The sequence below is a fragment of the Phoca vitulina genome, unplaced genomic scaffold (assembly GCF_004348235.1).
Source record: "Phoca vitulina isolate PV1807 unplaced genomic scaffold, GSC_HSeal_1.0 scaffold83, whole genome shotgun sequence".
NCBI lineage: Eukaryota > Metazoa > Chordata > Mammalia > Carnivora > Phocidae > Phoca > Phoca vitulina.
This window is the reverse complement of record NW_022589786.1, coordinates 5355197-5373662: the sequence shown is the minus strand read 5'-3', so window position 1 is coordinate 5373662 and position 18466 is coordinate 5355197.

The following is an 18466-nucleotide window of genomic DNA, read 5'->3' as shown; positions in this document are numbered from 1 at the left end:
CAAGAACCATATGATCCTCTCAATAGATGCAGAAAAAGCATTTGACAAAGTACAGCATCCTTTCTTGATCAAAACTCTTCAGAGCATAGGCATAGAGGGTACATACCTCAATATCATAAAAGCCATCTATGAAAAACCCACAGCAAATATCATTCTCAATGGGGAAAAACTGAGAGCTTTCCCCCCTAAGGTAGGAACACAGCAGGGATGTCCACTACCACCACTGCTATTCAACATAGTATTAGAAGTCCTAGCCACAGCAATCAGACAACAAAAAGAAATAAAAGGCATCCAAATTGGCAAAGAAGAAGTCAAACTCTCACTGTTTGCAGATGATATGATACTTTATGTGGAGAACCCAAAAGATTCCACCCCAAAACTGCTAGAACTCATATAGAAATTCAGTAAAGTGGCAGGATATAAAATCAATCCACAGAAATCAGTGGCATTTCTATACACCAACAACAAGACAGAAGAAAGAGAAATTTAGGAGTCGATCCCATTTACAATTGCACCCAAAACCATAAGATACCTAGGAATAAATCTAACCAAAGAGGCAAAGAATCTGTACTCACAAAACTATAAAATACTCATGAGAGAAATGGAGGAAGGCACAAAGAAATGGAAAAACGTTCCATGCTCATGGATTGGAAGAACAAATATTGTGAAGATGTCAATGCTACCTAGAGCAATCTACACATTCAATGCAATCCCTATCAAAATACCATCCACTTTTTTCAAAGAAATGGAACAAATAATCCTAAAATTTGTATGGAACCAGAAAAGAGCCCGAATAGCCAGAGGAATGTTGAAAAAGAAAAGCAAAGCTGGCGGCATCACAATTCCGGACTTCAAGCTCTATTACAAAGCTGTAATCATCAAGACAGTATGGTACTGGCACAAAAACAGACACATAGATCAATGGAACAGAATAGAGAACCCAGAAATGGACCCTCAACTCGATGGTCAACTCATGCTCAACAAAGCAAGAAAGAATGTCCAATGGAAAAAAGACAGTCTCTTCAACAATTGGTGTTGGGAAAATTGGACAGCCACATGCAGAAGAATGAAACTGGACCATTTCCTTACACCACACACAAAAACAGACTCCAAATGGTTGAAAGGCCTAAATGTGAGACAGGAGTCCATCAAAATCCTAAAGGAGAACACAGGCAGCAACCTCTTCGACCTCAGCCGCAGCAACTTCTTCCTAGAAACATCGCCAAAGGCAAGAGAAGCAAGGGCAAAAATGAACTATTGGGACTTCATCAAGATAAAAAGCTTTTGCACAGCAAAAGAAAGTCAACAAAACCAAAAGACAACCGACAGAATGGGAGAAGATATTTGCAAATGACATATCAGACAAAGGGCTAGTATCCAAAATCTATAAAGAACTTCTTAAACTCAACACCCAAAGAACAAATGATCCAATCAAGAAATGGGCAGAAGACATGAACAGACATTTTTCCAAAGACGACATCCAAATGGCCAACAGACACATGAAAAAGTGCTCAACATCGCTCGGCATCAGGGAAATCCAAATCAAAACCTCAATGAGATATCACCTCACACAAGTCAAAATGGCTAAAATGAACAAGACAGGAAACGACAGATGTTGGCGGGGATGGGGAGAAAGGGGAACCCTCAGATACTGTTGGTGGGAATGCAAGCTGGTGCAGCCACTCTGGAAAACAGTATGGAGGTTCCTCAAAAAGTTGAAAATAGAGCTACCCTACGACCCAGCAATTGCACTACTGGGTATTTAGCCCAAAGACACAAATGTAGGGATCCGAAGGGGTACGTGTACCCCGATGTTTATAGCAGCAATGTCCACAATAGCCAAACTGTGGAAAGAGCCAAGATGTCCATCGACAGATGAATGGATAAAGAAGAATTGGTATGTGTGTGTATATGTATAATGGAATATTATGCACTCATCAAAAGGAATGAAATCTTGCCATTTGCAATGATGTGGATGGAACTGGGAGGGTATTATGCTGAGCGAAATAAGTCAATCAGAGAAAGACATGTATCATATGATCTCACTGATATGAGGAATTCTTAATCTCAGGAAACAAACTGAGGGTTGCTGGAGTGGTGGGGGGTGGGAGGGATGGGGTGCCTTGGTGATAGACATTGGGGAGGTATGTGTTATGGTGAGCGCTGTGAATTGTGTAAGACTGTTGAATCACAGACCTGTACCTCTGAAACAAATAATACATTATATGTTAAAAAAAAAAAAAAAAAAGAAGATAGCAGGAGGGGAAGAATGAAGGCGGGGGATATCGGAGGAGGAGACGAACCATGAGAGACTATGGACTCTGAGAAACAAACAGGGTTCTAGAGGGGAGGGGGTGGGGGGATGGGTTAGCCTGGTGATGGGTATTAAAGAGGGCACGTTCTGCATGGAGCACTGGGTATTATACGCAAACAATAAATCATGGAACACTACATCAAAAACTAATGATGTAATGTATGGTGATTAACATAACATAATAATAAAAAAAAAAAAGAACAACAGTGTCCAAAGTGGTGGGATCTAAGTCTAATTAGAATGGGTCTAGGAGAGAACGGGAGACAGTGAGTATAAACAAGTCTTTAAGTAGTTTTTCTATAAAGGAGAGAAGAGAAATGGGATGATACCTAGAAGGGAGAAATGGGAGAAATGACAGTATTTGTATATGCTGGCAGGAAAGGTCCATTAGCGAAAGGGAAATTTAATATCTCAGGAGAGAGTGGGGGAGAATTGCTGGCACTACGTCCTTATTAGCAAGAGTAGATGTGGCCTGGTACAATGGTGAAAGATGGAAGTGCAGATGACTCACTTTAGGGAAGGCTCCAGGCTCCTGGATCAAATCTCAGCTCAGAAATGCTCTCACTCAACAACTCTGAGTATGTTATTTAACCTCTCTACACCTTTGTTGGGCTTAAAAAATACTAGCACAGGGCTCCATGAGCTGTTGTTATAAAAGACAAAATAATGCTTAATTTTGATAACAAAAGGGAAACTTTCAGCAGACCTCCTGGATTGTCTACAGCATGTTTTTCTGAAATTTGAATTAATACTTCTCCTTCTTCCATATTTTCAGTGGCACACACAGATTTGTGTATTTTGCACACACTTTGCCTTGTACATGACATGGACTGCTCAGGAAGGTAATTATCCCAGCAAACTAAACTGCGTGAAAAGATAAACCACTTAATGGATTAAAATTGCATATTTTATATAACCTGGTGGCACAAACAGCCTCGTTCCGCTTATTGCGTGTCTCCTAAATCTCTCCAGGACATCTACTGCTTTTGAGGTTTTCCTTCATCACCTTCTTTTCTCTGGTGGTGGTGAAACAGACTCAGCAAACCTCTCCTCTGGCACCACTGTTCCCTGTCTCCAGGAGATGAGCTATGAGGACATCCACTTCTCACAGAGACACAGGGGTTGTGACAATTTAATAGACTAGAAAAATAATTGAGAGAGAAAACCAACAATTCTTCCCTCCTTCTGGGGGAAGGTGATGGGGTTTCATTAAGGGCTCAGATGCTTAGGGGCTGTTGGCTGTTATTACAAGGGCTTTCTACTGGCAACCTTCTTGGACCAGTGTTAGTACAAAAGCCAAGTCACGTCAGAGCCATGTGCCACCGCAGCACGTCTTTAGCTTCACTGCACCTATCATAGTGCTGCCTCCACACTGGCCCTCGCAGTTTTGCAACAGAAATGGGAGAATCATTTGCTGATCAGATTGTCTATATGATTGCCAGACAAAATAGGAGAAAGTGGAATTAAGTGAGGCAAGAGACATTGTAGTTAGAAATGTAGAAAGAATGGATGTAATCATAAGTCAACCACAAAAAGTCTGAAGTCTATCCCCAGGGACCTTGCATTCCTCAGTCTCAGAATGAGCAGAGTTTTTCCTTCTGGAAGGCTGGGCATAGACGAGGGACTTAGAAAAAGTTCCTTTCAGCTCTAGGATGCTATATTCTAAACTTCTGACAGTTGTGGTATTTCCCCTCCCCCAAGCCCATGACCCACCTTGACCACCCCCCAGTGTAAGCATTAGCAATACCTGAAGTCTAAAAGAGTTCACATATTTACCATTTTCTTCACTCTTTTTGTTGACTTGAGTTTGCTGTATTTCCTTGCTACCTTACTTCACTTCAGCACCTACAGTGACTAGTTTATTGTAGGTACTCAGTAAGTACTGGCTAAATGCTTAAGTCTTGACACCAACTCAGTAATTCTGTTACAAAAACCAACACTTGTAAAAGCCCAAAACCCCACTATGAGTTCACATAATCAATTCCCTACTATCTAGACTGGAAATTTCCATGACTCTAAGCCCCATAAGTAGAGTATCTATACTCCCCCTACTCAGAAGAGAACCTTGCACATCACAGGTACCAAGGGAGTACTGATTGGCCAACTGACTTCTACAAAAGTTCTGGAGGGACCAGAGTATGCAAATAAGAAGGAAGTGCCCAAGTGAGTCTCAGTACATGAAAGCCTGTCTTTAGACTTTGTCAATGTGCTTGCATTCCAAACACATTATCAGCAGTGTCTAAAATGCCAAACCTTTCCTCAGGCAGAGCACCTCCCCATCCCTGCCTTCGCCCTTGCATTAGCTCTGACCCATACACTCGACATTTCCGTCTGTTCATCACTGAGTTCCATAAAACAAACTTTGACAAACTATATGGAGAAGAGGGCATCTGAGATCATTCCAGATTTGAAAGCTGACCAGAAGAGTGATGATGGAGGGCCTGGGGTACTGGCACTGGAAATAGTGTTCCCTGGGCTGCCAGGAAGGCTGCAGTTGTCAGTGGGAAAAGAAAACTGAATGGTTTGTTCTGGTCCAGAAGGAAGAGGTAAGCAGTGGAACTTACAAGAACACAAATCTTAGTTTAATCGAACAAAATCAGCAGAAATTTAAAGCCGCTTTGTAATATAGTGAACTCTTCTAATGAATTGTCCAACAAGGTCTAGGTGACCATTGAGAATATCAGAGAAAGGGAGTGATTAGTTAAGACCTTTGAGATTCCTTTAAACTTGAAAAAACAAGCATGTAATACACAAATCTATGATAATAAATTATTAGAAATATTATAATATTTATATACACATATATAAATAAGCACATATATATATGTACTTAGTATGTGCCAGGAGCTATGCTAGCTTTTTACATTAATTAACATCATCCTTCTAACAGCCTTATGAGGTAGCCACTATTCTTATACCTATTTTAAAGATGAGAAAAATAAGTTCAGGTAACTTCTACAAGGTCACCTAGTAGAAAAGCATCAAGGCTGAATCAGACCCAGGTAGTCTGACTCCAGAGATTGTATTGTTAACCGCTACTTTTATTGCCTCTTCTTATGAAAGAAAATAATTAGTTCCTATGAACTTCTTTTAAATTAGGAAACTCAAAAGGCTCACCTGAGTGGATATTTTAGCTGCCACCTGGAGAGTAGAAGCTAGATAGTTGTGGAGGGGGAGTCAAAGCCTTCTAGGAACAGGGAATATCACATGACACTGGAAGAGTACAATGCTTCCAAATAGCCAGGAGATAGCTGTCATGGGAGCAAATTTAGGGAGAGAGAAAGAGATTCACAATAAGACCAGAGTTCTGGGCAGGGGTCAAGTCACGCAGGCTATGCTTAAGGACTTTGGATTATAACCTGTATAATGGGAAGGTCTATGAAGTAGGGAGGGTAGTATCATTGGCCTGTTTTTTAGATGGAGAAAGCCCAGTGAAGGCAACAAATTTGCCAGGATCCTTAGAAGGCTGTGTGAGAGTCAAAACTGGATTAAGAAGCTGCCTGTTATTATTGTAAGTCCTTGTGATGTGGGGTTGTTTGTCATTGTGGTATAACCAAGCAAAAGCAGAGCAGTACTGGGGTAAGAGTTACAGAAGAGCTGGGAAGATGTAAGAGGCTGAAAGGAATAGTATATGCAAAGGCCCTGAGGCAGTAAAGGGGATGATAGGATGCAGACCCCAACAGGCTGAGGTTTCCTATCAAAGGAGCAAGCTGCACAAGGGGACACTGAAGAATGCAGCTGGGCCAGTTCCTGCAGGGCCCTTGTAGGTATGCTAAGAATTTTAGATTTAATCCTAAAGGTATCAGAAAACCAAGGGTCAACAAGATAATACTTGTGAAGATGACAGTTTTACTTTGCAAAGCTGTAAAGTATTAACAGATATATTTTGCATTAAAAATAAAAGAAACCTTCTTACCCTGGAACATTGAAAGTCCCAGTCGTCACAACATCTCCCTCCTAGTTTGGCCAGCATAAGTAAAAAAAAAGATCTAAGTAGGCACAGCATCATTATCACATCTAACAAAATTAACAAAAATAATGTTTGGAAATTTTTATAATGGGATTTTTTTGGAATGAATAAAAGACTGAGCTTCACAAAAAAAGAAAGTTCTAACACACACAACAATTTTTGAAGCCCTATTGATTTGATAAGAAACACTTTCATTTAACCAAAACATATCAGAGCTTAAAGTTCCACAGAAATCATGTAATTTTAAAGCCTTCATTCTTGGTGAGGAGACATAGATATGTCACAAGCTATTGATTTACCATTTACAGAGATGGTCTTAGAAATGTTGTTTCTGACCTCTAGCTCAGTCCAACACCATTGCTCTAAGTGCCACTGGGGAAAGCTTGGAAATTCTCCCTTGTTTTCAAGGGCAACAGGGAATCAACACAGACCAAGTTCTACCAAAAATTGCTGCCTCTCCAGCTAATCCTTTTTTAATATATCAGTCTGAAGCATAGAACTCCATCAACATGTTTCATCTCTGTCAACATTCTGGAGAGCTTCAGATGGCATGGTTAATTCCCTGATATCCATCTTACCTCTATAACAAGTGGCTAAGCCCAGACATAATTTAGGGTCCTGGACCTAGTCAGGAGGCACTGTTTGAAGTCAGTATTTTATCCATAGGCCCGATGGGAATATTGCTTATGACAGTTTAATACAACTGCAGTATTATAGCAATTTATTTTTAGACACCTGTACCAATGCCCTCTCTTTCCACTTCCCTAAAGGCCACAATGAGATACGTTTATATGAGCCCTGAGAAAGGACCATGGTAGTTGAGAGAGAAGACGAGGATAATCAACCACTGCTATATTGCCTACAAGTTACAGTAAATGTCAGTTTAACATAATAATAAATGTATATGCATTTCAAAATATACATTGGCTTAGAACTTTCCTGCCTTCCAATAGCCCAGAGAATACATTCAAAACAAATTTAGCAGGAATTCTAGACCTTCCATCATCTGTTTTCATGCCTTCTCTCTGTTCATTAGCTCTTTTGAATTGTAGACCTGTATTTCTAACCCCTCATGGACCAACACTCAGCATTTGTGTTGGAAGGTGGTTCATTGGACATCTTCCCACTGTAAATGTCCTATAAGCTGACCAAATTCAGTAGGAAACTATCTGGTTTTGAGTTCAATAACTGATTGCCACCCTCCCCATCAAGTTCAGAACCAATGGGGGAAGAAGATGAGACCCAAAATATTAGCACATTCCTACTAAAGTTGGATAGGAGAAGGAGCCATGGGGCTGATTCCAAAGTGGGATTTCTAACCCCCTCATATATCCCAAATTATATTTAACTACCTAGTCCCATGCCAAGTAGCACAAACACTGCCAGCTGCTTCAACAGCTCTAATATGCTTGGGTTAAAGTCAAGCCTAAGCCTGCCATAGGAGAAGTATCACATTGAGAACAGGCAATCCCGTGTGTTTGTGTGTGTGTGTGTGTGTGTGTGTGTGTGTGTGTGTGATGCAGATCTCAAAACAACAAATCAAAAAGGGAGCTGAGTAAGCATTTTCCAATTGTCTTTTTATTATCTCAACAAGATATCAAATGATTTTCTTTTTGAAGGGAAAAAATACTGAAAGGAAGGAAAGGACAGGAACTTTTCCCCCTGGACATATCCCTAAGTTCCTATGTTAAAAGCCAGCAGCAGAAATGGAGAAAATGGTTCTCTTTTACAGCCCCAAACCAGTCCCAATTCACGTATTTCTTCTCTGGTTAATATCATCACTCCTTACCCAGACATCAAGGGCTAGACACCTGAGAGTTCATTTCAACCCTCTCTTCTCCTTCAGCCCAAGCATTCAGTGAATTTCTGGGGTTTAGAGACTTTAACCTATGAAATTTTCTTGATATCCTTCTTCCTTTATGACCCCATCACTTGCAGCCCTCACTCTCCCTTCTGGCCACCTGAGTCCATCCCCCTGGCACAGTAGTTCAGAACATGAGCCGTGAATCGGATTCCATGAGTTTAGAGCCCAGCTCCATTATTTGCCAGTTGGGTGACCTGACCTTAGGAACATTATCTAACCTCTCTGAGGTTTCCAGAAAATTACAATAGATTGTAATTTTCTTGTCTTGAAGTGTCCTTTGTCAGGTTCTGGTATGACGACTACATAAAACAATATATACACAAAACTTAACTCGAGATGCATCAGATACCTAAATGTGGGAGCTGCAAACATAAAACTTCTAAATGAAAGCCTATGAGAAACTCTGTGTAAACTTAGGTTAGGCAGATTACTTAAATATGACACAAAAAAGTATAGCCATAAAAGAAAAAAAAAGTTGAACTGGATTTTATAAAAACTAGAATATTTTGCTCTTCAAAACAGATCAGTAAGTAAATAAAAATAAAAACTACACAGTAGGAAAATAGCCACAGACTATTTGCAAGTTATATATCTAACAAATAACTTTTATTCAGAATATATAGATTCTTACAACTCAATAAGATGACTAAATTTTTTAAATGGGCAAAAGTTTAGAAATTTCATCAAAGAAAGTATACAAATGGCTAATAAGCACAAGAAAAGATGTCCATTAGCATTAATCATGAGGGAAATGCAAATTAAAATACAAGAAATGCTACATCCTCACTAGTATGGCTATAATCAAAGAGATTGACAATACCAAATGTTGACAAGGATTTACAGAAACTAAACCCTCACATAGTGCTGGTGGGAATGTAAAGTGCTATAGCCCATGTTGTAAAGAGACTGGAAGTTTCTTAAAATGTTCAACACATACTTAACATAAGTTTCCACAAAGATTCGTGTAGGGAAGTTCTTGCAGTATTATTCATAATAGCCAAAAAAATAAAAGCAACCCAAATGTGCATCAACTGATGAATGGATAAACAAAATCCACACAATGGAATATTATTCAACTATTAAGAAAAATAACTGATCCATGTTAAATATGGATAAACCACAAAAACATTACACTCAATGAGAGAAGCTAGATACAAAAGAACATACAGAGTATAATTACATTTTATAAAATTTCCAGACATGGCAAATCTATAGAGACAGAGCAAAGCTGAGTGGTTGCTGAGTGGTTGTCTGGTGTTGGGAATGGAAATAAGGGTAGGAAATAACTGGAAGCAATCAGAGGGAGTTTTTTAGGATGACAAATATGTTCTAAAACTGGATTATGGCAATGCCTGCACAATTCTATACATTCACTATAAACCATTAAGTGTACACTTTGGTGGCCATCATGGGCCATGTAAAGGTAGAGGCCCGTGTTGTACTTGCCCGACCAGGAGAGGTCTGTGAGGCACTGCATGGGAAGACTTGAGGCAGTGTTTATGAGCTGCTGGTAGGCACCCGATACGCCAGGCAAACAAGAGATGAGCATTCCAGGTATAAATAATTAGAGCTGCTAGTTAAATTTGCTATGTAAATTGTACCTTAAGGAAATGGTTAAAAAAAAAAAAAAAAGCCCCACCAAATGTGATACCAAATCATATCCACCAGTTCAAAATAGGCAAAATTAATTTAAGGTGACAGAATTAGCATAGTGGTTTTCCTAGAGAAGGTGGTGTTGACTGGGAGTAATAGAAGGGAATTTTCTGGGGTGCTGGGAATGTCCCATTCCTTGATCTGACTGGCAATTATATGGGTATATTCACTTGGTGAAAATTATTCAAATGGCTAAGTATGTGGGCTACTCTCTAAGTTAATACTTCACAAAATAAACAAAAACAAGAAACTGTGACCCATTTTAGAAGAGTGAATCCTGTTGCGGCCTATTCCTGGAATTTTCTCAAACTATGAGCTTGCTTTCATTTAGGGATCTTTAGTTAAAAGATTGATGACAATAACAGGTTAAAACCAAACAAATCTGGCCAGCTCATTCTCCAGAACTTAGTGGGATTTTTCATGCACCAGAGAGATATATCAATTTCAAACATTTGGTTCCTAAGTAAAACCTAAGCTTCTCCTACATTGTAAAGACATATAGGATATGTCTGTTAAGGGTACCCATTCAGGATTTTCCGTCTTTTAGAATACTATTAAATTAATACTGGCATGCTTTTCACAATGACATTTTAGAAATTCCAGTTCTATAGAGCACTTTAAAATGCCCTTGTCCTCTATAACACCATGAAGTGAATGCAGGTCAAGTGGTAGTAGCAGCCATTGGGGATAATGAAAATAATACCAGATTATGATTTGTAATGATAGGGCCCAGTTAGGAGCTGGCTATGGTCCTGAATGTGTCACAGATTTTCAAGGCTGCTTGCATTGTCCCCCAAACTGGAAGTCATTAATCTAACTTTACCTAAGTCATCAGTGTTGTGAAGGTCAGATGAGATGAAGTTTTTCAAGATACTTTCCCATGCGTTTAGTGTCATCCAAGGCCACTTCTTGGTATTATTAACAGCAGCAAATATACAAGTTAGAAAATTTAACTTGCTTTCAGTTGTGCAGCTTTTAAAATTGAGGTTATAATGAGTTCCTTGAAAAGTGCCTTATCTGCAAATATTGTTTCTCCATTTGGTATAGAAATGGGTTCTCTAATGATCTGCATACCAAGCTTGAATTTGATATGATCCCAGTGGCAGTGTAATTCTGTAGAAGGAGACTAGATATAAATGTGGAAGTCCACCCCCACCACACCTAAGATGGATAAAACACACCATGGCTTATTGATACCCCCACAGGCTGAGTGGGTGGTTGGGAGCAGGGGATGGTAAGAGCACTTCTTTCCTTTTGCACTTGACGTGATGCATTGGGGTTAAGGAATTAGTGGTTTGCAGCCCATCCCCCTTCTCAGAGTAGATTCTGACTTGCCCTCCTAGGAGGAGGCTCCTCACTAGGAACAACAATAATGATAATGATGAAAACAGCTAATATTTCTCAGATACTACAAGCCATACATTGTACTAAACATTCTATTTGCATTTATTCCTAATTAGTCTTCTACAGAGAAATTAAAAAGATTGTTTTGCAAATGAGATCATATCACTCCAGTGCTTAAAACCTTCTCATAGATTGCCTTTGCATATCGAGCAAAATCCTCCTATACCTCATCCTGTCTACAAGGCTCTTGTGTAGTCTATTTATCTCTCTGAGCTAGCATGTGCTACTCTTCCTGTGGCTCATTTGCTCATGCTGGCTCAAAGTTTTTGCCTTTGGGGTTTCTTTTTCCAGGAATGTCTTCACTTGTGCTTATCATGGAGTGAGCTTCTGTTCCCAGGTCAATGACATCTGTACAGAAAGGCCTTTCCTAAACATCCCCTCTGAGATAGACTCAAAAGGATTAAGTCATTTGCCCATGGTTACACAGGGGCAAAGCAACAATTTGAAACTTAGACCCTCCAAAGTAGGAATCAAAAGTATGTATCACTGAAAGAATCAGAGTAGAGGTTTTATCTTTATCCTAAGAAGACAATTTAAATGGAAAAGTCTCAGATTCAGGTTGAAGTAAAAATTCTTCACTCTGTGTTGGGTGTCTTTTTCTAGCTAGTCCAGAAAGAACTAAAATATAATTAAATAAGGTCACATTTTAGAGTGACAGAAAGGGAGAAAGTTATAAAGGAGATGAAAGTGAAGGAAAATTTAGATCTAGTACCTGCCTTTAGGAGAGCTTATTTCTCCTCATTAAAGTAATTGTTGGGTTAATGCCAGATCTCTCCATCAAACAGGTCCAATGAGACATTGGAAACTGAATAAACATACTGCCTAAGAACAAGTGATGGAGGCAAAAGGTGAAATTTCCACTTAGAAATAGCTATTACTTGTTGAAATTTCCCAGGGGCAAAGGGTCACCCAGCAGAGATAATTGCTAATTAAGATTGGACAGTCCAGGCAAGAAGCCAGACCAGTACCCTAATGTTACAATGGGTCAGCCATTGATTAGATTCCTGGCTCTTGATTAAATGTCACAGAATGATTAACTGATTAATCCTTGGGCCTTTCTGGAAGGGACCCTATTTCAGCATACTAAGCTACAGCCAGTAATTCTACAGGTCTTCTCTTTGGCACAGAATCCTTTTTGGAAAATTTCCATGACTCACTTGCTCAATTTTACTTTCTCCCTTGCAGGCTTGTTCAGCTTCTGTTTTACATGGTAAGGACTAGTGATTGTGCTCTCTTCTTTGGTAAAGGTACGACTTGGTTAATTTAATATTTCCCTCTGTATCCTTACCTATCTGTAGGACCACTCAGGTGAGAATGCCATGGACCAATAAAGCACAAAGCAAATTGTAAGCACTTACCTATAGACTATCTGGGGAAGCAGTATATTCCAACTACCTGAGTTCACAGCCCAGCTCCACTACTTACCACCTATGTCACTTTGGTAAAAGTACTTAACCTAATTTTCAGATCTCTTATCTATAAAAGGAGGAAAATACTATTATTTATTTCAAAAGGTTGTTGAAAATTAAATAACATAAATAAACAGTTGGACTTACACTGAATCTTTAAAAAATATTTCTAGAATGAGCTTAAAAAGGAAATAGTAGGAACATTAGACTACAAATATTAGCCTCTTTCCACATCTGACTACTCCCAGGGGAATGACTAGGAATATTCTCATTCTCCTAGTTAGAGTTCAAAAGAAGCAGAAGCAGATTCCACTAGCCTGAGATAGACTAAATATGATAATAAACCCCATTATGATCTTGGAGAATGTGACTTTTTATCAAGTGATGGAAGAATAATAGCAACTACTAATTATTGAGTTTTGTGTGCCAGGCACTGATCTGTGTACTTTATATATGTGAAATCATTTAATCCTCCTAAAACCCAATGGAGTTAGTACTAGGAGTGGCAGAGACAGTAGGCAAACTCAGGCCACTGCCATGTGACTCCAGAGTGAGGTAATGTGAACATTCCCTTGTATACTCTAAATTCTTATCTAGTTAATCCTTATACTTGTGCACTAAATGCACAAATTGCTGGAGTGATGTCCTTGTAAAGACAGGAGATGGTGGCATTCTCTAAAACGCTATCAAGTTTTTTTTCCCCTCTCTACTGGATCTTTCCCATCAGATTATAAATATGACATTATTTCTTTCATCTTAAAAAGCAAAACGGGAACAACAAAACAATTAACTTTACTCTGCAACTGCCTCCCCATTTCTCTGCTTTTTACAACATAATTCCTAGAAGGTCTTCTATAACATTCTTTCCAAAGCCTCTCCTCCAATTTTCTTGAACCCACTCTAATTAAACTTTTACCCATCTTTCTAACTTTTTTTAAGATCACCATTGCTCTATCATATTGCTAAATTCAATGTTCCATTCTCCTTTCTAATCTTACTTGACCTATCAGTAACATTAGCTATAAAATCAGATCTACCTTGATAAACTTCCTTTACTTGGGTTTCCAGGATACCACACTCTCCTGGTTTTGCTTCTACCCCTTCCATTTTAATCACCTAAGCTATTTTTTCCTCTTTTCACCAACCTCTAAATATTGGATCAAGCCATGGACTAATCCTTGGTTTTCTTTCCTTATCTCTTTTTGGTATAAACATGCCACTGCTATATTGATGACTATCAAATGTATATCCCCTGTCCAGAACCCTCTCCCAAATGTAAACTTGTTTAAATAAATGCAGGTCTTAAAAAGTTGGCATGCCACTTTCTGACATTGTTTCTTCTTTTACTTTCAGAATGCTTACAATCTCTTATTGTGCACCCCACACTGATGGGCTCCAGTGCAAGGCAGATTTCTTATGCAACTCATCATATTATGCTAGAAATGCTCATATGTCAATTCTCTCTGGTTTTTAAGCTCATATATAAATTATTCATATAACAATTGTAAATATCTATATTCAACATTGGAGAACCTAAATACATACAGCAAATAATAAAATACAAATAAATTGACAGTAATACAAAAATAGTAGGCAACTTTAATACCTCACTTACAACAATGGATAGATCATCCAAGCAGAAAATCAGTAAGGAAAGTGTCTTTGAATGATACATTAGACCAGATAGACTTATCAGATATATACAATTCAGTCTCTATCCAAAAAAAAACCAGAATACACATTCTTTTCAAGGGCACATGGAACACCCTCCAGGATAGGTCACATATTAGGCCACGAAACAAGTCTCAATAAATTTATGTAGATTGAAATCATATTATGAATCTTTTCCAACCACAGTGATATGAAACTAGGCATCAATTACAAGAAAAACATTGGAAAAAACACAAACTTGGAGGCTAAACAGCATTCTACTAAAATAACGGGTCAATGAAGATATCAAAGAGAAAATTTTTTTAAATTATACTAAATGTGAGGCAGGAGTCCATCAAAATCCTAAAGGAGAACACAGGCAGCAACCTCTTCGACCTCAGCCACAGCAACTTCTTCCTAGAAACATCGCCAAAGGCAAAGGAAGCAAGGGCAAAAATGAACTATTGGGACTTCATCAAGATAAGAAGCTTTTGCATAGCAAAAGAAACAGTCAACAAAACCAAAAGACAACCGACAAAACGGGAGAAGATATTTGCAAATGACATATCACATAAAGGGCTAGTATCCAAAATCTATAAAGAACTTCTTAAACACAACACCCAAAGAACAAATGATCCAATCAAGAACTGGGCAGAAGACATGAACAGACATTTTTCCAAAGACATCCAAATGGCCAACAGACACATGAAAAAGTGCTCAACATCGCTCAGCATCAGGGAAATCCAAATCAAAATGTCAATGAGATACCACCTCACACCAGTCAGAATGGCTAAAATTAACAAGTCAGGAAACCACAGATGTTGGCAGGGATGCGGAGAAAGGGGAACCCTCCTACACCATTGGTGGGAATGCAAGCTGGTGCAGCCACTCTGGAAAACAGTATGGAGGTTCCTCAAAAAGTTGAAAATAGAGCTACCATATGATCTAGCAATTGCACTACTGGGTATTTAGCCCAAAGATACAAATGTAGGGATCCGAAGGGGTACGTGCACCCCGATGTTTATAGCAGCAATGTCCACAATAGCCAAACTATGGAAAGAGCCAAGATGTCCATCGGCAGATGAATGGATAAAGAAGAAGTGGTATATATACACAATGGAATATTATGCAGCCATCAAAAGGAATGAAATCTTGCCATTTGCAATGACGTGGTTGGAACTGGAGGGTATTATGCTGAGTGAAATAAGTCAATCAGAGAAAAACATATATCATATGATCTCACTGATATGAGGAATTCTTAATCTCAGGAAACAAACTGAGGGTTGCTGGAGTGTGGGGGGGGTTGGCAGGGATGGGGTGGCTGGGTGATGGACATTGGGGAGGGTATGTGCTATGGTGAGTGCTGTGAATTGTGTAAGACTGTTGAATCCCAGACCTGTACCTCTGAAACAAATAATACATTATATGTTAAAAAAAAAAAAAGAAGAAGAAGAAGAAGATAGCAGGAAGGGAAAAATGAAGGGGGGGGATCGGAGGGGGAGAGGAACCATGAGAGACTATGGACTCTGAGAAACAAACTAAGGGTCCAGAGGGGAGTGGGGTGGGGGGATTGGTTAGCCTGGTGATGGTTATTAAAGAGGGCACATACTGCATGGAGCACTGGGTGTTATACGCAAACAATGAATCATGGAACACTACATCAAAAACTAATGATGTAATGTATTGTGATTAACATAATAAAAAAAAAGAATGAAAGTAAAAAAAATTATATTAAAAAACATGTGTGTATGTGTGTGTATATATGTATATATAAGTATGTGTATAGGTAGATATGTTTATCTATATATAAAGAGAGATATAGATATATATACACATACATCTATCTATATATATATGTATAGATATACACATACTTATATCCATCTATCTATCTATCTAAACAAAAATACCATGGTCCAAAACCTTTGGGACACAGCAAAAGCAGTTCTAACAGGGTATTTATAGCAATACAGGCCTACCTCAAGAAACAAAAAAATCTCAACCAACCTAAGCTTATGCCTAAAGGAACTAGAAAAAGAGAAACAAAGCCCAAAGTTAGTAGAAGGGAGCAAGTAATAAAGATGAGAGGGGAAATAAAATAGAGACCCCCTGCCAAAAAGAAATAAAAAATATCAATGAAAACAAGAGCTGGTTCCTTGAAAAGATAAAATCTATAAACCTTTAGCCAGATTCATCAAGAAAAAAAGAGAGGACCTAAATAAATAAAATCAGAAATGAAAAAAGAGAAGTAACATCTGACATCCCAGAAATACAAAGGATTATAAGAGAATACTACAGACAACCCAAGAAAAAAAAATGGATAAATTCCTAGAAACACAATCTTCCAAAACTGGAACAGGAAAAAAAAATCTGAACAGACCAATTCCTAGCAACAAAATTGAATCAGTAATTAACTCCAAACAAAAATTCAGGACCACATAGATTCAAAGGTGAGTTCTAACAAACATTTAAAGAATAGTTAATACCTATTCTCCTCAAACTATTCCAAAAAAATATAAGAGGAAGAAGATCTTCCATAAATGTCCTTGAAGCCAGCATTCCCCTGATACCCAAAACAACAACTTTCCAAAAAATAGATAAATAAAGAAAATTACAGGCCAATGATCCCTGATAAACAAATGCAAAAATCCTCAAAAAAGTATTAGCAAACTCCATTTAACAATACATTAGAAATATCATTGACCACAATCAAGTGGGATTTATTCCTAGGATGCAAGGATGGTTTAATATTCACAAATCAATCAACATTATATACCACATTACCCTTTTTTTTACCCCTTTCATATTAATGGCTCCATTATATCTACTAAGGATGGTGAAGGATTGAAAGAAATGTTCAGAGAAACCAATCCTTACTATCTGCAGTAAAAGACCTATTAGCATTGAAACACTTCATCATCCTTGTATTATAATGATATCATACTGTTTTAATGATATTTTTCATTTAATAATCATTACTGTTTCCCTCCTTTAGAAGAAGAGAATGACAACCACCATCTAAGAACTGGTTGAGGGGTGTGTGGGTGGCTCAGTCGGTTGGGTATCTGACTCTTGGTTTTGGTTCAGGTCCTGATTCTGGGGTCCTGGGATCCAGCCCCACATCCAGCTCTGCACTCAGAGTGGAGCTAGCTTGAGGATTTGTCTCCTTCTTCCTCTGTCCCTCCCCCAGCTTGTGCGTGCTCTCTAAAATAAATTAGTACTAAAAAAAATAAAGACTCCAGTTGATGGAATTAGAGTAGCCTCAGTTTACTCAGGTGTAAAATGGGAAAAGAAATCCCTACTTTCAAAGGGTAAGGTAAAAATTGTCTAAAAAAATTATATTACTTATTAAAGTATATAATATATAAATATATATAAAGTATAAAATATATAAAAACAATTTATAACTACAATATATACAAAATCCCATTTTCACAAGGGACCATGAAATAGTCCAGCATGTAGTCTGAAGCAGTATCTGTAGAATTTTGACTACAGGTAGACAATTGGGCTGTCTCATTTCAGAACAAAGCTAAAACACAGTCTCTCAAATCTCAATTTACATCAAGAGGATTCACTTCCAGAATATAATCTCTTTACTTAACATAGTGTATATGCACATGAACTACAGTCTTCTACAATTAAAAAGATGGTTCTGTTTCCTTTTGATACCTTCTTTAAATCCCCCCACCCCCTTAAGTTTAAAAAAAAATGAGAATAATTACATTGCCTCCTAAGGCTGAGGATAAATTCCTCATGGCTTCCACAACATATGTCCTTTTTCTTTCTCCTGGAAGTTCACATGCCTTGAAAATGAGGTCAAAGAATGAATGTACAGACAACTGCTATAGTTATTTTAACCTCTGCAGGATGATGAAGGCTTCAAATATTAGACGGGGTTATTTTGCAGAGGTTGGCAACCACTTTCCTTCTAGGCATGAAACCAGAGGAATAAAGCCAAATGCCTAGACAAAGCACTTCTGGGATATGTAGATTATGAAATAATAAAAATGATTTACTTGAGGGGTTATGGATTTGGCTTCTCTGGCACTCACCACCTATCATTATTAATGTAGGATTTAGACCATTTCTTGAATATTAGGCAATGGGCCTGGTATTGCACTAGGAGCTTATACAACAATTTAAATCTTCTCAGCAATCATTTTTGGTAGTTTAGTAGATCCAAGCTGTACACCCATTTT